Source organism: Neophocaena asiaeorientalis, unplaced genomic scaffold (genome assembly GCF_003031525.2).
Source record: "Neophocaena asiaeorientalis asiaeorientalis breed wild unplaced genomic scaffold, Neophocaena_asiaeorientalis_V1.1 scaffold217, whole genome shotgun sequence".
Taxonomy (NCBI): domain Eukaryota; kingdom Metazoa; phylum Chordata; class Mammalia; order Artiodactyla; family Phocoenidae; genus Neophocaena; species Neophocaena asiaeorientalis.
In genome coordinates, this window is record NW_020172293.1 from 5978953 (window position 1) to 5995033 (window position 16081).

At 37.6% G+C, this 16081-nt stretch overlaps 1 protein-coding gene across 1 annotated transcript in view; it reads right to left on the reverse strand.

Annotated features, from left to right (window-relative positions):
* PLXDC2 (plexin domain containing 2) overlaps positions 1–16081 on the reverse strand; it is a 406458-nt gene that overhangs the window by 10717 nt on the left and 379660 nt on the right. The gene's annotated exons all lie outside the window — the stretch shown is intronic.

Here is a 16081-nt window from a genome sequence, read left to right on the forward strand (position 1 = left end):
ATTTCTATCTAAAGCACTTCAATGTGAAAAATGTTAAATATCAGTGTAGATATACAGGCATTTAGCAGCTTTCTAGATTTGCCAATTACATTCCACTGTCATGATTAATGGCTGTAACATCAGGCAGGAATGACTATTAGCTCTACCTTCTGGAAAGACACCAATCACGGTCATTGCATCCTGCCTACTAATAATATTATGTACTGTCTATACAACATTATGTGGTCAGAATGCTTTATATTTATTAGCTGATTAAGTCCCATGATGCAAGTGAAACTGAATTATCTTTACTTTCCAAGAGAAGAAGGTAAACCTGAGAGGGCTAAAGGGCAAAACAGCGTGTCTTTGTTGGAACTAAAAATCATCATCAATGGAAATATAATAATCGTTCCTAGGGAGATGGACCCTGTAATTTATGGTCACTCCTGTTTGCGGGAAAATGCCAATAGGCTCACTCTTTAAAACCCCCACTCTGGTTTCAGTTACTTCACAACTGGGCTTCTTAGGGCACAGCTGCCCTGTCTTTCTCTGAGCGAAGCAGCACCACTAAGTCTGTTCTGAAGTCCCACCTTCCAAGGCCCACCTGGCCTGTGGGTCCAGCGGGCAAGTACAGCCCTGTGAAGCAGTACAAATTTGCAACTCAGCACATAAAGACACTGTGCTACAGGTGACCATTAAAAAGGAGTGCGGATTTTCATCAAGAAGACAACAGACAGCAGGTGCTAGCGAGGATGTGATGGAACGGGAGGGAATCCTTAGACACTGTAGGTGGGAGTGTAGATTAGTCCAACCACTAGGGAAAACAATAGGGAAGTCCCTCAAAAGGTTAAAAATAGATGATCTAGCAATTCCACTTCTGGTATATACCCAAAGGAAATGAAAACAGGAGTTTGAAGAGATAAATGCACTCCCCTGTTTACTGCAGCGTTATTCACAATAGCCAAGATATGGAAACAACCTGAATGTCCACCAGTGGATGAATGGATAAAGAAGAGGTGGTATATAGAGTGGGATATACACAGTGGGATATTATTCTGCCATGAGAAAGGAGGACATCCTGTCATCTGTGACAACATGGATGGACCTTGAGCACATTATGCTAAGCGAGACAAGTCAGAGAAAGACAAGTACTGTATGATATCACTTATGTGTGGAATCTAAAAAAGTCAAACCTAAAAGAGTAACAAAAAGTAAAACAGTGGTTACTAGGCAACAGGGGGTGGGGAGATAAGATTGATGGAATTTAAGGGTATACGCTTGTAATGGGTATTAAATAATATTGTACTATAAGTATGTAATGCAATAAATGTCATTACAACAGCAACCATATTACAATATACAAATGTATCAAAGTAACATGCTGTATGCCTTAAATTTACACAACTTCAAATTTATCCAATAAAAAAATAAAAAGGAGCACCATTAATGAGAATGTTGACGATGATGCTTGTGAAAGTTATATTTTACTAAGCTCTTAACCATATTTCATGCAGTTAGTAGGTAATTTACATACACTATCTCATTTAATGTGTACAACTCAATCATTTACCTTTCGCACAAACCTAAAAAGCCAGCAAATGGCAGGTCCAAGATTTAAAATGAGATCTGTCTACATCCAAAGTTAATTCTCCCCGCTGCAGAAATTAGTTCTTAAAATTCAGTAGTTTGTATATAACCTATCTGAAATTTGTGAACATGGCTCTATTTTTATTTCAATCTTAAACTATAACATCACCAACAACTTAAGGGTTCTGTTAATAAGTCAGAATGACTAAGTTAATAATTCTCTTAGGTGAAAAGATTGAAGGATTATTGATAATGTTTATCATGTTCTTTGTGAACTCATCATAGAGGTTCTCAAAATTGAAAGTACAAAAGTATTGGACAATGGAGCTTCCTCTGTTAACCCAGCACAGACTTATTCTCTGAATTAACTGCATATCCTTAAAGAAAATTTCTTTTGATTTACCACTACTCATTGTAGAAAAAAAAATACCCCAACAAGATTTAAAATCACTAGAGATCCTACCACCCACACATAATTTGGTTCAACTATCAGTGTACATCACTTGTATGCATTTCTAGAAACATTAAATCATTGCAAATACTGTTTTATGGACTCCTTTATTTCCAACTAAGAGCACGAAAAAATGTATGAACTATCCCTCTACAAAATTATTTTAAGTGTCTGTAGAGCAAACTACTTATAACTCAATATGATTTATACAGTCAATTTGATTTTGAGATTTTTTTTCCAGATTTTTTGATAAAATAAATAATATTACAGTGAATACTTTTGCTGCTAACCTGATGGGAATAAAATTATTGGGCCAAAGAGAATGCACAAATTATTTACTAAAAACGCCTGAAATATCTAACATGGTGCTAGATGCCATGTTGAAGGAAATATGACCAAAGAAAGGTATGAAACATGGTTTCCACATGGGAGATAAAAACCATTTCAGGGGAAAGGGATACATTGAGGTAAAACTTAATAAAGGGCTCAAATAAGCATTCTACAAATGAACAAGATAGAATAGGTATAATCCAACTACAAAATTATTCAAGACTCCTATTTGTGCAAAACTGAAAATTTTATATTTACTCCTAGAATTTTTGACCAGATGAAAATAGAGGGTATTTCCCATAATAATATGTTAAAATTTACAATGAAATCTAATAGATGTCATGCAGCTGGGGTTTTAAACATTTGGTCCGATTTTACATTCTTTTACAATTCCTTGATATCTCAATTCTAGCCCTAAAAATACCAAACAGAGTAATAAATTCACCAAAATTCTGCTTCCTTTCTAGAATTCTTTGACATATCACAGATAAGTTATATGATCTAAAATAAATCACTTGATTTCTCTGGGCCTTTGTTTCCTTATCTGTAAAATGATATCTGAGGATTTGTCCTCTAAAACTGTAGGATCCTTATGCTTGCTTCCCTGAGATAACGGACTTGAACACCGGAGAGAAAAATTATTTAAAAGCTCCTCTGGGTCGTGGTTCTCCTGACCATTGTCCCTCCTGCCTTCCTGCACTAACTTTTAGGATCCCTAAATTTCAAGGAAATCTATGTAAATTAGTCCTAACTGATGTCGGTTTCCTAGGTCAATCTGTAATTGTTCAGAGATTTCCTTATATAAATGAAAAAGGGGGGCAGTTCTGTGACTTCCACAGAATGACTGAATGTTTAGTTCTCACAGAACAATCTTTAAGGTTGGTGCTATAATATGAGACATCTATCCGATGGACAAAGAACGGGCATCATGTCTGGCTCTGCCATGAAGTATGATGGGCAGGTCACAACCCAGCACTTAATACTTTTTTCTTGAGGCTGAGACATGTCCAAATCTGTGTTCTTTTTAGAATGGCTAATTCAAATTGTTACAGAAACTGATGGAGGGGGGGCACAGGGTCACGTGCTAACAGAGCAGGATCTATGCTGAAAACGGAAAAATTCGAACCAGACTGTAATGTTAATTCATTACAGAGATTCAGGGTGTCATGCCTTAAAACAGGACTGGGTGTAATGCGTGGGTGATCTCTAATTTCATTTCTGAGAATTATTTATGCGATTAATCAAATTCAGAAGTAAATGTTCACACTGACATGTTGGCACTGGGGTGGGCCGTGAAAGCAGGTATTCTCCCTAATTACTCCTTCAGAACTATTAATTGAACAGTCATCCAGATCTGTCTCAATGGTCTGTGGCAAGATAATTAGCTGAAATATCCACAAACAACCCTGCAGGGTACCCTCCGTTAGTAGCGTAAACAACACTGCAGCTGGAGACCTGTCTTCAGGCTCGGAGAGCAAAGCGGATAGTGCTTTTTATGGGTTAGATGAACCCTTGAAAGGCAGTTACTAGGCGTGAGTGTGAAAGACAAGGGGTTAATTTTGAAATTCAAGGCCCAGCTAGAAGACACCTGTGGTGTCTGATGGCGTTTGACAAGCAGTTGTTCTGAAATTTCTAGTATTTCTTCAGTAAACAGTAGGAAGTGGAAAGAGGCTGGGGTCCTGAGGCACGGACAGCATCTCGGTCCTGTCACTTCCCAGCACAAGACTCAGGCACAGTCCCATGTTTTGTTTCTTAGCTTCCCCGTTTGGAAAATGAAATGAACTGGATGATTGTTTTCTCAAGATTTTCTTTTCTTTTTTAATTAAAAAAAAAAATTAAGCCACAGACCCTTTGTTCCAATGAAATTTTACCTGGAAGCCCAAACAGGATCACTCAGAGTATAGGTCTCTCTTCATTGTGACGGAGGAAACCCTGCTCACACACTCCCTGAGCCCTGGGGGGGCCTATGGATCCTATACCTTCTAGAGCATGTTTTTGGAAACTATAGAATGAACTCTGCATTTCTCACACTTGCAGACAAATCACAAGGGATCTTGTTAAAATGCAGATTCCTATTTAGCAGGTCTGGGGAGAGGCCCGGGACTCTGTGTTTCTAACAAGGTCCCAGGTGAGGCTGATGCTACTGGTCAGTTGGAACTGCAAGGGAAATGCTTCTCTACAGTCTCTGTAATTAGGAGCATTCTTTAAAAGTGGGGGGAAGAAAAATTTTTGAACTTTAACTTTCCTTGAGTCTCCAGTGGATCTTTGTGGAAATTGACGTGTTCATACAACTGGGTCAACCTTTCCATATTTAGCTTTGATCACTTTTGACTGTCCAGAGGAAGGGAATCTTTTCTCTTTTTCATACTTCTAAACACAAATTATTCTCTAATCTCCTTATTTTGTGTTGAATATTATTTCAACACAGGTTACTTTCAGTTATAAATCTGGGTTGCCAGATTTAGCAAATAAATCTACAGGACAACAGTTAAATTTGAATGGTAGATAAACAATGAGTAATTTTTTAAAACTATACTTCCTGGGACATATTTATGCTAAAAAATTACTCATTGTTTATTTGAAATTAAAATTTATCTAAGTGTCGTGTATTTGATTTGGCAAACCTATCCGTAGGAAAACACAATATAATGGCTCTGGGCCCTGGCCAAACTTGCAATCTAATTAAAATAAATGACTCCTGTTTGTGGCTGTGTCTCTTTGCTTCATGAATTGTAGGTCACTTTTTTCTTAAAAAGAGTAGCTCAAATGGATTTGTCTATCTTTTGGTGTGGCCAAGAATTCTAAGCAATAATTCTTGTGTGAAGCAAAGTCTGGGTGTTGTTTTTTTTTTTTAATTTTTATTGGAGTGTAGTTGATTTACAGTGTTGTGTTAGTTTCAGGTGTACAGCAAAGTGAGTCATTTATACATATACATATATCCACTCTTTTTTGGATTCTTTTCCCATATCGGTCATTACAGAGTATTGAGTAGAGCTCCCTGTGCTATACAGTAGGTCCTTATAAGTTACCTATTTTATATATACTAGTGTTTGTATGTCAATCCCAATCTTCCAATTTACCCCTTCCCCCTACCTTACACCCTGGTAACCATAAGTTTGTTTTCTACATCTGTAACTCTATTTCTGGGTGTTTTTTTTTTTACACATTCTCTACTCATCCTATTTTGGTTGCTCTTCCTCACGTAGAAGTTGTTTTACTGCCCAGCAGTTGCCTCTTTTCCAACCTAAAATTACGACTTGCCCGTGGTCTGTTGCCTTCATTCTAGAACTGTGCAGTGGATAATCCTGAATTAGTTAATACAACCATAGTTAACACATGCCCAAGATGAAAATTTTCCCAAAGCATGTGAAGAACAGCTATTTACTGGCAATAACAAAACCATCATATTACTCACATAATTTTCCAAAAGCAAAAGTATTCTTAAAGGGGAAGGGACAGATCGGGAATTTGGGATTGACATGTGTACACTGCTATATTGAAAATAGATAACCAACAAGGACCTACTGTATGGCACAGGGAACTCTGCTCAGTATTCTGTAATAACCTAAATAGGAAACGAATTTGAAAAAGCATAGATACGTGTATAGGTATAACTGAATTACTCTGTTGTACAACTGAAACTAATACAACATGGTTAATCAATTATACTTCAAATATAAAATAAAAATTAAAAAATAAAATGAAATCAAAGTGATTCTCTATTGGCTCCTAAATCAAGTACAAATTCTTTAATACGGGAAGAAAGATCTTTCAATCACACAGCTCAAATACTTAATGTCCATTTTTTTTTTTTTAATAGCCCAGTGGATTTCAGACATGACTAAAAATAACATTACTTGGGGAGATTAAAAAAAAAGTATTGAAGTCAAAGCCCACCTTGGCCAACTGATTTAGAATCTGTCGCTGGGGCCCAGGCAGGTGGAGTTTTTTAAAAAGTTCTTCGGGTCAGTCAGATGCACAGTGAGGGTTGAGAGCCACTTTCCATGTCTACATCCCATGCCTTCCTACTCCGAGCCTTCGCCTGTGGTTCTCCCCTAAACTGGAATGCCACTTACTTCATCATTTTTACTTATACAAACACTATCCATTTCACATTATTTCCGAGAAAGATTTCTGGATTCCTACCTACAGATGAGAAGTTACTTTTCATTCTCCTGTGTTGTCTGAGACATTTCCTGATATTCTAGCTACATCTCTTGTCACATTTTAGCACACGTGGTTGTTTATGTGGTTGCATACATGTACTATATGTATCTGTCCTTGGCGTCAAAGTCATATCTGTTCAACTCTGAAATAGCTGTGGCAGTGGTGTACTGAAGATATCTGACATCTGGAGTAGATCCTTTTTGTAACATCTGCCTCCTCTGCAAGACAACATTATTTTCAGTCATAATCAGAAAAGGAAATGAATAATAATAATGGCCAGAAAAGAAGCAGACACTGAAAACCTTCCTGTTTTGAACTTCATAGACATAATCACACCAGCAAAAGACATTACAAATAAAAAACAAAACAAATATTACTGTACAAAAAGGGGAGATGCAAATGACAATGTGTTTTTGAAAAAAGGGGGAAAAGACAGATGAGGGAATATTGCCGAATGAGTGAGGACCAGATTCAGAGAATGATTTGCACTTTGCAATAATAGAATTGAAGTAACCCAAGTTCTTTTTCTCTGTCTTTACAACCATAGTGCCATCGTTCTTTCTTTTGAATCTACTGTTTTAACACAGATGCGTGTAGTACTCTGTGGGTTGGAGACCCATTGATCCTGAACACGTACAAGGAACTCCAGATGGAGTCATGATTCAAAAGAATTCATTTATTCTCTAAATGAATGCATGCAGCTGAGTAGGCTGTGAGGCGCCAAGCGTGTAGTTGGGAGTTCTCTGAATTAAGTTTCATGTAGAAGACAATATTCATCAAAGGAAAAGTAAGAAAACTGCTCAGTTGAAGTTTACATATATGCTATGTTAGTAAAGCTCAATAGTGACTGAATCAACTCTTTAAGACCACTTTTTTTTTTTTTTTTTTTGCGGTACACGGGCCTCTCACTGTTGTGGCCTCTCCCGTTGCGGAGCACAGGCTCCGGGTGCGCAGGCTCAGCGGCCATGGCTCACGGGCCTAGCCGCTCCGTGGCATGTGGGATCTTCCCGGACCGGGGCACGAACCCGTGTCCCCTGCATCAGTGGGCGGACTCTTAACCAGGGCGCCACCAGGGAATCCCTGAATCAACTCTTTAGACCTTAGATCAGCAAAAGTTTTTAACACAATTTGGAATTTCAGGTACACAGTGATAATAAAAATCTCACCTTTTTAAGTTAGTTCTATTGTAATTATACCATTCTCTATAGACAATGCGCCCCCTCATGACCTGTACCTGGGGCAGATTGCTCTCAAAGCCCTGCCCTTGGTTCCGCATTGATCTACCATGTCTAGCAAAGTCTGATGCACGAGGAGATTCACGCGTGTTCGTATAGACTTGCATAGATCTTCTACAGTTTATGCCCCGTGACAGACTCGGCACACCGAGACTTTTTTCCTCTTTTGACTTCAACCCATTATTGGGCATTTTGTTGCCCCAAATAAGAATGACTGGTTAATAGTGACTATTAGCGCATTCATGTGGATATAACTGCATTCAGTCAGCCAATAAAATTTCTATTTAAGCACCTATATGTAAAACACAACACTAAACTTAAGGCATTTAAAGTATATTAAGGGAAGATAAGGTATTTGCATACAAAAGCTTGAATACGCTTGAAGCTAAAAATGCAGACAAGGGATTTGATTACTCAGTGTAAGGTCAAGTATGTGCTGAAAGTATTTAAAAGTAAATTTTATGAGTTTGGAGGAAAGAGCTCTTCTTTTGGATTTGAGTCATCAGAGATGGTTTCATGAGAAGATTGAACATGAAGATAGTGGACAGAATGAAACCCTCAGCGCAGACTGCAGGCTGCTTGCCACTGGTTTTTTGCGCTTCGTTTTTCTCCTCTACTTTATCCCCTCCAGCAACTTTGATAACTTCAACATTCTCTTCTTCAGGATTCCTCCTCAGTCGTTTTGAAAATATCCACTTTTATCTCTTCTATACTGCTCATTCTATCTTATCTCAAAACACCCACCTCCAAGGCCTGGCCATCTCATGGCACTGCACTACCTCTAATTCCTTTAAATTAAGTTCCCTCATCCTTACCTTAAATCCTCATCTCCTACATTTTCCTATTCCAGACCCTAAGCTGTCACAACTACTGTAGAAAAAAGTTACATATTCGTGTTAACCCAGCCCCAAAGAATTGAGGCAGGAGATAGATGGGCCCCAGGCTGAGCAAATGGAGCTCGTCCCCTTCGGACAGAAACTCAATAATAGCAGGAAAATTGGAGAGGCTGAGCCCCACCCAGATAAAAGACAAGAGATCACATATTTCTCATTCTGGAAGTCAAGGAGACCTTCCCAACTAGAAACCTCCTTGGAGGTCAAAAGGGGCGTAATGTCAATTTATCCATAGGCCTCTTTGCTGGAATCCATCTTGGCTAAGAGATGCACGTGCACACATGGGAGAATCCTGAGATGTACCAAATACGGACTCAGAACCAGGCAAAGCAAAGTGATTGGCCAAAGGAAACCTGGAAGAAATGCCCCATATAAGTGATTCAAACTACCACGAGAGCACGACTCTCTGAGTCCCTGCCATGTGTCTATCCACATGTACTCTTTTCCTCCTAATAAACACTTTGTTTCACTGCTTTCCGTCCTTGTGGGAATTCTTTTCTACAAAGCCAAAGGGCCAGGGCCTTGTCACTGACCACTAGTCTAGTGGCTAGGATTCGGTATCTCACTGCCGCGACCCGACCTCAATCACTGGCCAGGAACTGAAACCCTGCTTCAAGCAGCTGCGGGCCGAGGCCACCTGAGATCAGAATCCCACTCTTTCAATTGGGAACTCATTGAGTCATTCACTCTTCTCTTGTTAAATCCTCATGACACACCCAGACTCCATCCAATCCCAATCCGTGCTGTCCTCTCTCAATCTCGTATTTCATCACCCATTTTTACTGAGAAGATGAAGCCATTAAGGTGCTAACCCTTTCCCCTCTCTCTTCACTAAAGCCTTCATATCTACTCATCCTTTCTCCTTACCTGAAATAAAAAGATAGTCTTCCTCCTTGCATAGTTAATTGCATTTCCTACTCAATCCTGTCTCTACTTCATCCTTCCCTCCTTCCCAAGCATCTTAAAAAAAAATCCGTGTTTTTCTTTACCTTATGCCTATACTCAACATCAGAAAACCAAAAAACCACCTTTACTTGATGTTTTTTTGTAGCCTCATTACTAAATCTCTCTTGAATGTCTGACTGAATCCACTGCCTTCACATTGCACCACCAATTTTACCCCCTTAAATCTGATGTCTGCCCCTTACCTTGAAACTGTGTCCTCACGGGTGACAAATAATCTCTTTGTCAAGTTAGTACCTTTTTTCTCTTCTAATTCTTTGGTGTCTCTACAGCCCTTTATACTGCTGCCTACTCTTCATTTTTGATACTTTCCCTTGACGGTATATTTTCTTGCATCTTGGGTTTTTTTTCTTTTCTTATGCCTTTCTTTTTTTATTCTTTTACCTTTTACACTTGTCTCCTTCCCCGGTTTATGAATGCTAAATTTTAACATGTCCTAAGGGAGCCACGAGATCTCTGATCTCTCTTCCCCGTAGCATTCTTTATTCTCTTGGGGTTCAATTCTCACTATTTTAACTTGCACATTTTCTCACTCGACTGCTTTACCTTAATCCATTCCGTATCTTCAGTTGCTTTTTTTTTTTTTTGGTGGTATGCGGGCCTCTCACCGTCGCGACCTCTCCCGTTGTGGAGCACAGGCTCCGGACGCGCAGGCTCAGCGGCCATGGCTCACGGGCCCAGCCGCTCCGCGGCACGTGGGATCCTCCCGGACCGAGGCACGAACCCGTGTCCCCTGCATCGGCAGGCGGACTCTCAACCACTGCGCCACCAGGGAAGCCCTTCAGTTGCTTTTTTGAAGAGGCCCAATTGTGATTTGACCATCAGCTCAAACCAAACATGCTTAAAATCCACCCCCATCACTTTCTTTCCTAAACTAACTTTGTCCTCTGATGTTTCTAATTCTGTGGCTAGAAAATTTAACTTCCCCGTGTCTCAGCTTTCGTACTTTGGAATTATCTTTACTTCTTTCTCTTCACCCCACACATTCGATTCAAAGAATCAAGATACTCTCCCCACCTTTACCATAAATTAGCTATAGGAGTTTTGGAATTGCTTAATTTCTTGGACTCTCAGTTACCTTCTCTGTAAAACAGGGATATAACAAATGCCTACATTTACGGACCTCACTGAGAATCAAAGGTAATTAATTGAAAGCACTTTCAGACACAAAGCTTTAAGCAAATGAAAATGGCTAAGTTCTATCTTCTGCCTTCACATGGCTCTTGAAGTAGCCCCATTCCGTTCCTTCTATTAATACCCTAATTCAGCTCGCAGCTCTCATCTCACACATGAACTACCGAGACAGCCTTCTAGCTCTCCTCTGCAGGTCTCTTCTCTCTTCTCCAGCTGTCTCCAGCCCCCTTCCCCAGCACCGTTTTCAACTTCTACTCCTTTTTTACATCACTGATGCTCACTGCCCATAGAAGGAAGCCCAGATTTTGTAGTTAGTTCTTCAAAGCCTGTCACATGTAACCTCCATCCACATTAAAGCTACTCCCAGTACTTGTCTGTAGATACCAATATACAGTTGAATAAATCAATCCGTCTTGCCCCTTCTTGATTTAATGCTTTTGTAAGGCCATAACATACCCCTCATCCATGTGAATGGCGTCTCCCCTTCCTCTTTGCCCAGGCACAGCCTGGCACTCTTTTGAGACTCTGCTCAAATGCTGCCTCTTTAATGAAATTCCCCCTGATTCATCTCCCTCTCTTTCCTAAGAATTTTGCAGTGCTTGCCTGAACTATTCAGCATGGAACATACCGTTGATGTTCCTTGTATTATTACTAAATTCCTATGTGGCTATTTGGTCTTTAAAGTTTTTATGTTCTATGATTCCACCTACATAATAAGCTGGCAAATATTATACACAGGGTGACCATATGACATCGTCCAAATTAGGACACTCTGAGAGCGAATGGGAGAACTAGTAACGACTTACATCAGACAACAGACACAGACTGGGTTATATGTTTCCCCTAGTCGCAACTCTGCGATATTAAGAACATCTACCAGATTGCATTTCACAAATGGGAGTTTCAGTTTTGACTGATTTTCCATGATATGAGCTGAGAAGATTCCAGGCTTCTTTGGTATTAGCTTATAATATTATGTTGATAATGCATTTGGCAGTATCTTTTGATTTTTTGAACCACACGGCCATGGGTGGCTGTCGTCTACTAAGATAGAGTAATAATTTGCTATTAAGACAGGCAATTTACGCTGTGGAAAAGTAATTCGCGGTTGGGTGTGAAAACAGGCCAGGTCACCGGCGCCCAGTGACTTGGTTAAAAGACAAGATAATGCTGCCCTGCTCATAAATGTTCTCATAAAAGTCAAATGTGAGTTAGTGTTGATCTGTACAACAACAGGACTGGCTGTGGTCCCGAAGAGGCTGTTGTCATAAAGTAACTTGTATCTGGAGCAGCACTGTGCTTCTCAGTGAGGTGAAAGAAAAGTGGCAAGTTAAACTCTAATCAGCCGTGACCTTAGGAATGGCAGGTCATGAGTTATTTCCTGCCCTAAAGGGATTGCATGCTTTAATCTACATTTAATCACAAGATTAGGAAACAACCCAATTGAATGTTTTATGCCATCAAATCCAAGGCTGGACACTATTCATGGGACGATTTAGTGTAATGTTTATCAATCAAGCCAGGACAAAAATAGATCTGTAATATTCGACTGGTATTTCAGGACGTGTTTAATTTGTATATGTTTAAATAAAATTAAAAGGTTTAGAAACATTTTAAAAGGCAGATAGCAAACTTTTTACCTATTTAAGGTACCATAGAAAAATAGATATGCATAATGGTATATCTCTTTTAAATTTGAGAAACTCGATCTATTTATTTTGGAATTTTGGATACACACTATCTCTTTTCAAGTCAATTGAGAAATTGAAATAAAAAATAATGATGATCCTACCCATAAAAAATTGAATCACTGTGTTGTACCACTGAAATTAATATGATGCTGTGTATCAACTATACTTCAATAAAAAAATCAAAAGGGGAACAATATAGCATTAGTATGGCAGAAAAATAAATGTTAAGGAATATCTGCTGTACTAGATCAATTGAAGGGATATTACAGACGCACTCATAACTGTTTTCATACAACGTTATAACTGACTAATATCAGTGTTTAATCGTTCCTTACTTAGAGCCTCCAATGATGTTCATTACTATCCTTTACAAAGATTCCTGTAATTTCCACAAAAGCTTAGCTGAAAGTGCAAGACATGCATCCTGTGATAAAGAAGTAATGATAACCATTGGAATGATACTATGTGAGCCAGGTTACAGTCCTGGAAGTAACTGCAACGTTCACAGCATTTTGAAAAAGAAAGAAAGAAATAAAAAAATCAAGATGTCTGAGATAGACCAACTAGAACCTATAAAAATGACTCTTTTTATTCCACAATCAATGGTATTATATCCAGGGGTTGAGAAAATGGTTTGTGAATTATTTAGATCACTCTAAATCACTTTTTCCCTTCCTTTTTATCATTTGGGTAACTCACCAACATTCGCATAAGAAAGGAGGGTAGGTATGGGAAATAAATGAACCTCTCCAATAAATACAAGGGAGGAATGGGAAAAAGATGAATACCTCTAATAAATTTTGGTATTTATGTAATTTTTGGCTAAGACTAATGACCATCTTTTAAAAAAATACACTTTTTTTTTTCTTTTTACACTATGCTGATGAAGGCAGTTGGGAGTCAGCAAATTTGGTTTTAATTCCTGGTTGGATTACACGAGAGGTTAAGGAATTGACCAAAAGTCACAAAGTTAATAAATTAAAAGCTAGAATTTATGCAAGGTCTGTCCTCTTTGCACTGCACTCTTTCTACTGCATTTAACTGGTTCCTGCCTCTGTTACTGTCACGCACTAAGGCCTCAGGCAAATCACTTCCCATCTCATGGGAGGTTATCCACACGTTAGTTGTATGCATTTAAAACACACGGTGAATGACTCAACTAAAATATACCAGTAAGATTTACATTAAAAATATCTTACTACATCATCTTAAAACATCAGTGCTGCAAATTCAAGAGTTATTTATATTTCCAAGTATACAAATGTTTATTCAGGGAAATGAAGTCTAATTTCTCTTTAGGTGAGACATGTAATGCAAAAGTTGGTGAACCACTGCATTTGATTTTTTCCTTAACTTTCCTGCTGTCTTCAACTTTCTATCATTTCATGATTCTGTTTATTGAAGTTCTACCTGGATTATTTTAGATAAGACTATTTATTCAGCAAATATTTATAAGTATTATGCTTGTCCTGGGGATAAAAACAATGAATGAGACAGATGTGCTGTCCCCTGGAGCTACTATATGGTTACTAAAGTTCACTCAGAAGTAAACTAAAATAATACAATGAGGGAAGTCTTTCTGATTTTGTTTCAAAGACAGTCCCTTGAAAGAACTGATCAGTCAGTTCCACCTGCTAACCAGAGTTAATAGAAAATTATTTCAAGTCTCATAACCTCTGGTTACTTATTTGTCCCACTGAAATATCATAAATCATTTCATTAAAAAAATAGATATATACTCAGCTTTTCCAATTACACCAAATATATTCCGCTAAATAGATTTTACAGTTGGTAAATAAAAATTTAAGTTCAAAAACGTAATTGTTTAGTTTTTTTAAATATATTTTACTCTTCCTCTTCTGTACTCCTGTAATTTTTATAGACAATATATGTCTTGTATAACTTTATGTTATTATAGTTTTTTTCTCCAATAATTTCATTTCTTTTACATTTGGATTTGTCACTATCAATATATTTATCGCCTTGGTTTTCTTTCGACTTGAATTTGTTCAACATCGTCAGTGGTTTTTAGTCCATCTGGTTCCTTTTTTATATACTTCTCTTTCTAAACAAATTCTAATGCAATTATGTTGTCTGTCAAAACATACCCAGCCCAATGATTTTCCCTGATATTTCATTATCTTAATGAATTTATTAAGTGGCTTTCCATCCACTAGATGGTAACTATTTTCTCTATTAATAATCCTTCTTTTAAGTTTTTCAATGGCTTAATAAATTGAAGTTTATTTCTTGTTCACATAATAGTCCAAGACAAGTGTTCCTATAGGCAGGCAACTTCCTTCCATGCATGGATCAGGCTTTTTTCAACTTGGCTTCTCCAGTCTCTTGGACTGTGTATCCAGTTGATGGAAGAGGACGTAAGGTGTGTAAAAGACACATCCAATTCTGAAAGCCTTGACTTAAAAGTGGCACACATCACTTACTGTTAGTGATCAGTAGTCATATGGCCACATTCAGATGCAAGAGAACCTGGGAAATGTAATCTTAAGTTGCATAATTACTCACCAGTCACAAATCTCTACTATGGAACTGGGAACACAAATTATGCTGAACAGTTAGCCATCTGTGTAATTCGAATTTACCTCTTTTTAGTGGCTTATCTGTGGCCCAGAGATTTACAAATATAAAACACTTAATACAGTATATGCCAGATCAAAAGCAATAATAAATGATATATTACTACTTGTAACATTATTATTTTAACACTCAGTGAATGGGAGATTAGAATGTGCATATGTAAATTATGCACATTATCATGAATATACATAATGTATAATTATTATATAAATTAAAACATGCATGTATAAATTAGCAGCTGCATTTGCTTTTTAAATTAAAGTATACTTGACATATAATATTAGTTGTTAAATTAGCAATTGCATTTAAAAATATAAATGGAGTAACATATAGAAAAAATATTGTGAACATTTTCTAAACAATTCCAAAATGTTTGTTGTCAGGTAAAGGAAGCTGAAACATGAGATACATATTCCAGCAATAGCCACCTTCAAATGTACAAAGGACAGTCATATGGGGAAAGCGTACAGAAGTTTCTGAGTGGTGCCAACTGAGTTCACAAGTTCTTGTTTGATATCTCTTTTGTCACTTTGTTTATTTGAAGCTCTTCTCTAATAGATTTCTCAGGAAAAGCTCATGAAAACAACATTGTCAGACTCTTGTTTGTTAATAATAGTTTACTGTGCCCTTTATACTTGAAAATTAGTTTTGCTGGATATAAAACCTTGGCTTACATTTCCTTTCCTTTAATATTGTTACCCTATTTTCCTATGGCTTAAAAAATTGCTGTCAAAAAGTTGATGATTATCTAATTCATATTCCCTTAAAAGTCAGGTGTTCCATTTGTCTAAGTGCACAAAGGATTTTCTTTCTTTCTTTAAAAAAATCATCCTGTGATTTTAGTAACATAAATTTTAATGTTAACCAATTGGTTTTGCTTTGGGTCAATAATCTCAGGTACACACTGTCTTCTTTCAATATTTAGATTTTTTTTGTAAGTTGCAGGAACTTTGTAAAAAAAAATCATAGTTTATATAATTTTTACATTTTGTGTTTACTTATTTATTGCTTTGGTTTTCCTCTTTAGGGATTCCTATTATCCACATGTTGGGT